This window comes from Cucurbita moschata, unplaced genomic scaffold, assembly GCF_002738365.1.
Source record: "Cucurbita moschata cultivar Rifu unplaced genomic scaffold, Cmos_1.0 Cmo_Scf00014, whole genome shotgun sequence".
Classification (NCBI taxonomy): Eukaryota; Viridiplantae; Streptophyta; class Magnoliopsida; order Cucurbitales; family Cucurbitaceae; genus Cucurbita; species Cucurbita moschata.
Genome location: NW_019268530.1, coordinates 4,940,116 through 4,946,115, shown reverse-complemented (window position 1 = coordinate 4,946,115; position 6,000 = coordinate 4,940,116).

Genomic DNA, 6,000 nt, shown 5'->3' with positions numbered 1-6,000 from the left:
TTTCACTCCGACGTTCTACTCGTATTAAACAGCCTCCATCTTGGCATAAGGACTATGAGATGTCTTCTGGAGCCAATCATTTAACCTCTAGCTCAAGTCTCAGCACTAGCACCAGGTATCCCCTTCATCATTACCTTTCATTCTCTCGTTTTTCTCTTACTCAACGTGCTTTTCTAACTCTTATTACATCCCAGACATAACCTAAAGCCTATGACGAGGCAGTTGGCGACCCGTTATGGCAGTAGGCTATGAATGATGAAATTGCAGCTTTGAAACGTAATCATACTTGGTCTCTCGTTCCTTTACCACCTGGGCATAAAGCTATTGCTTGTTATTGGGTGTACAAAATTAAATACAACTCTGATGGTTCTGTTAAACGTTATAAAGCTCGACTGGTAGCAAAGGGATACACATAGGTTGAAGGTATTGATTACACAGAGGCATTTTCTCCTACAACGAAACTTACTACACTTCGTTGCTTACTCACTGTTGCTGCTGCTCGAAAATAGTTCACCCATCAGTTGGATGTTCAAAATGCCTTTCTCCATGGTAATCTAGACGAGGAAGTCTATATGTCTTTACCACCCGGTTTTCGCCAACAGGGGGAGAATACAGTATGTCGACTCCATAAATCTCTTTATGGATTAAAATAGGCTTCTCGCAATTGGTTCTCCATATTTCTACCACTATACAAAATGCAGGCTACACTCAATCCAAAGCAAATTACTCTTTATTTACTAAGAGTAAAGGTACTTCTTTCACTGCAGTTCTAATCTAAGTTGATGATATTCTGTTGACAGGCAATGATCTCAAAGAAATTTAATATCTCAAGACTAATTTACTAAAGAAATTCCTTATCAAAGATTTAGGGAATTTGAAATATTTTCTAGGCATTGAATTTTCTCGGTCTAGAAAAGGAATTTTTTATGTCTCAAAGGAAGTATGCTCTAGACATTCTTCAAGACACAGGTCTTACAGGAGCACGTCCAGAAAAATTTCCTATGGAGCAAAATCTGAAACTTTCTTTAACTGAAGGAGAGAAGTTAAATGATCCAAGTAAATATAGACGGTTGATTGGCACATTAATATATTTGACCGCTACTAGGCTTGACATAGTTTATTCAGTTCGTATGCTTAGTCAATTTATGCATGAACCAAGAAAACCACATTAGGAAGCAGCTCTTCGAGTTCTGAGATATATCAAAGGTACAACTAGTCAAGGACTCTTATTACCATTGGAAAACAATTTAAGATTACAAGCATATTGCGATTCTGACTGGGGTGGTTGTCGAACTTCCAGACGGTCTATTTCTGGCTACCTATGTACGGGTCAATCTAATCTCACCCTGCTATTTTCCACGATAATTCTGATTGATTGGCAAAGAGGTGAAGAAATGGATTCATCATTCAAATCACTTCAAGAACGAGAAAAAGAACTACCACCCCCCTCAATGGTATTTTTCGTGGAAATAGTATTCTTGCTTATTTCGATGAGCAACCCTACGTGCCGACTAACTATCAATTCACATATGTGTCCCTCGCCCCTTCTCTGTGTGGGTTTATAGTGTAGCAAATCTATTTAGGGGGACCTTAGCTATTTCCACACACGATATGCCACTCATCTTATACTAAACTACTTAGTGGCACTCATCTTAAGATAGGTTTATGGAATTGCTCTCGGTCCATTTCTATTCAAAGTAGTAACTTCTCAAGTAACAACGATGTGTCATCCTGTTTGCATCAGTTAAGTTTATGATTCAGATTCCTAGATGCCTAGCACTTGGCAGGGGCATTATTGGGTCTGACTTAGTCATTGAATAGTGCTACTAAGGTACGGGAGAGAAATAAAGGTGGTTGGGCTCTAGTGATACTGTTCACACTACAAGCAGTTTTGTAAGCATTCTTAAATCTCATTAGGTGTCGTGGAGATTGACTAGATTCTTAGGGCATCTAGGCGGTTTAAAATCTCGAATTAACAATTTTAGGGTACTTAAGACTAGCTCCTTGAGGCTAATTTAACTTATGAGAGTACTACGGTCTTGATCATTGATCGTTGCTCATGTTTCTAGGGTGCTCGATCTACTGAAACTTTCTGACCTAGGTCAAGTGGAACCGACCTAGCTTTAATGTCCTATTCTTAACCTAATACATTCATGCATGCTTTGTTAAGGAGATAGTCCTATCAATCACCTAAAGCACATTATACATTATTGTTACATTCATGTAATCTCAATGGGGAGATAACATCCATGAATCACAATGTCACAATATCTCATCCTTATTTCTAGCGCGGTAGAAAACATTAAAATCAACATGTGTCTTAATTTTTCATCCTAGGGGTATTTTGGTAATTATTGATGGCATACATTGTATTCTCATCCAAAATTGTCGTTATATATATAATCTAAGCACCTAAGACAAGATATGCTTGCGTGCTAACATATCCTAATTTGGTGATGTGGCGGGTCTTAATTAAATTAAATTAGAGTCAGTATGGAAATTGAACTGAAAAATAGTTGAATGAGTAAAAAAGAAGCTCACCATGTGCCTCCATAGACCGGGAAGAATTTCCAACGTGCAGTTTAAGTGCAAGTAAGCCATGCACTTTTAGAGTAGTCACGCCTACTTCGTGACACATGACATTAACTTATTAGGAGACAAGGGTTGTAACTGACCGAAAAAAAAAGGGGGGGGAGGGGGAGCCGTCGGCAGAACTAAAAACTCTGGCGAACGCTAGAGTTTTCGCTCGCACACGATTCACAAAGGGCGGCCGAGGGCTGGGATACCACAGAACTCGACCCCGACCTTCAGCCACCCTAAAACGACCTGCAAAGAACAAAAAATAGAGAAAAACGAAGAGGAACAGAAAAATTCAACGAAACTCTGGCGAGGCCAAACCATAGGAAATCGACGTCAAAACCTCCATTTTACGTAACAAAAATAATCCTATACGTTGAACACCGTCGGCAAGGGAGACAGAATGTCTGATTTCTGAACTTCTTCAGATCCGGGAGTGTGAGGCCTTTACAAACCACATCTATACCAAAAACGGAGTTAGGGGGAAGAAGAGACTCGGGAACGGAGGAAAAAGGAGGAAAAAAGGACGTCGAAACGACGTTAACGAGGAGAGAGAAAAGTCGCTGAAAAAACGCGCAGGCAACTGGGTGAAGAAGACGAAGTCCAACCCGAGGGCCGGATCCTGCAACCCGAACTGAACCCAATCACCTTAGGTCAGCCCAGTACTCGACAGCTCCCGCGGCCTAGCCGCTTCAGCCCAAAACGCGTAAGCCCAGTTACTACCCAACCCGATAGCCTCGACCCGAGACCCGCAACCCCAGTCCAACGCCGACACGCCTAGCCCAGCCCACCTGCATTTTTCCTTCAGCTGGGCTGGCCTGTCACCCGCAAACAACCCGAGACCCGCGAGCGATCTGATAACCCGTGCCTCGACCCGAGGCTCGCCCTCTGATTGTGCCACGTGGCACATCTGCAGCATGGCTCCCCTCGGTTCCGGCAGCTCAATCGGCTCGGCGGCGGCTTCTCAGCTCCGGCGGCTTATTCGGCTCGAGAAACCTATTTTCAGCCCGTTTGTCACCGTTCCGACCCTCCCGATTTAGTTTCGGCCCTATTTAAGGTAAAATAGATCATTTTAAGGTCGTATTTCACAAATTCAAGTTGGGAATTAATTATGTTTGTGAAAAAATAACGAAAGTGACGAATGAACCAATAGGAACCAACCACCAACGGAAGCGTAGAACATTCACGAGGAGCTAGGAGCTTACGTTATATTCTAGGGAGTACTTCGTCTAAAGCCTACCAAGTAAGTGGCTCACCCGTCGTAGGTTATGCATTATTTGTTGTATGTTGGCACGTGCCTGTGGATTTGCACGTGTCATTAAATTGTATGCTAGTTTAATGTGCTTAAGTACGAACTCATGTGAACGTGAATGTATGTTATGTATGCTCCTTAGTTTGATGTGATATGTTATGCATGTGACGATATGTGGTTCCTGAATGATTATGGCATGATTGTATGAAATATTTGAATGTAAACAGCATGAATTGTATGACATGAAACACGGTAAACTGTCTGGAATCATAACCCTGATAGGAATATGTATGAAATGTAAATTGAAAATGAGAATGACATGAAGCATGGAACGTGACAGGGGGTTATGATCATTAATGATAAATGTAGAAGTAGGGGGGACCTCATGCATTATGTGTGTTCATGCATCTTGGGGGATACCCCTATCCCATCACGAGGGTACGGATGCGTACATCCAATGGCAGGACAACGATCGTTATGCTTTGCATAGCGCTGCCGTGACAGTTACTAGTTTTAACGGGTCCTGGCATAAGGGGCTCCCAGAGTATGCCCACCGGATAAGGAAAGTGGCCCAGCGGTGTGCGAACTAGCTGATGAGCCCATACTCGCACGTATGGGCTGTGTGTAGAGTATATGGTACACGTCCACGATTATCCGTTAAGACAGCACCGTAGGGAAAACAAAACGAAACGAAAGATAGGTCCCATCATTTCATTGCATGTGATTGTTACATAACCCCGATAGGGGGTCACTTACTGAGTATTTTAGAAATACTCAAGCCTCGTGCTACTTTACTTTTTCAAATAAGGGCAAGGCACCCATGTGACATCGACGGCGGCATCGTACACCCCGGGACCGTGGCACATGCATAGGGTAGTTGTTTTTCCATTTCATAGTCTAGGTTGAATTCGGTTTGCATCATTAGTATAGGTTAGTATAGGTTGAATTGTATTTGCATAATAAACCATAGGTTATTATAAGACATTCATTTCGGTTTTGTTTCTTTTCCTTTATTTCGATAATGTTCTTTTCCTTTCTTTCCCTTGTAATCATTTTCTCTTTCACGAGGTAATAAAGGGCGAGTGTAAGTCGCATTTATGAACGGGGTCCATTTAATGTATATTCCGCATTTCAAAGTATAGCAATGACCTTAGATTAAATAGGTAAAATTTCGAGTCATTACATGGGTTCTAGGGAATGCATTCGATTCTTCAAGGGCATGAGGATTTCTACCATTTTATGTTGGTCGACATGTGACACCAACCTTCGCTAGACGTGCATCTCCCCCACTGCTTGACGCGTGTCCTTCACTTAGCCAAACGCATTTATGCCCTCCTTACCTGGCGCAGGTCACTGCCTTCACTTGATGCATTCGTTCCTATTGGACATGACTTTGTGTCGCTTGCATTTCAAATTTCAACTAATTTATAATTTTCTTTTCTAGAATAGATAGTTTTTAAACTTTTTGTTTTTTAATTTCTTATAATTTGTATATTTTTATATGTATAACGATCCAAAATTTTCTACTTAATTTAAGGTCGCTGCTGTATACATACTATACACATTGAATGCGGAAGACTTCATTTAAATTCCATAAAACATAACCTTTATCTTAGAACACAGCCATGGACTTACGTGTTTCGAAAACATCTTTAAAACGACACAAGAAAAGACTCGAAATAAAATAAATAAACGTTTAAGTTTAAAACATCCTATTTTATCCTCAGTCTAAGAAAATAAATGCCACTATCCTATGCATGTGCCATGATCTCGAGTTGCGATGCCGTCGTCAGCCGTACAAGAATGCCTTGCTTTAACCTGAAAAATGTAGTAGCACATGGCTTGAGTATTTAAAGAAATACTCAGTAAGTGACCCCACTATTGGAGTTAAATGCAACAATTACATGCAATAAAATGATGGGACCTATCTTTCGTTTCGTTTCGTTTCGTTTTCCCTACGGTGTAATCCTAACAGATAATCGTGGACGTGTACCATATACTCTACACGCAGCCCATACGTGCGAGTATGGGCTCACCAGCTAGTTCGCACACCGCTGGGCCACTGTCCCTAGCCGGTGGGCATGCTCTGGGGGCCCACCGGGACCCGTTAAAACTAAAACCATCACGGCAGCGCTATGCAGGGCATAACGATCGTTGTCCTGCCATTTGGA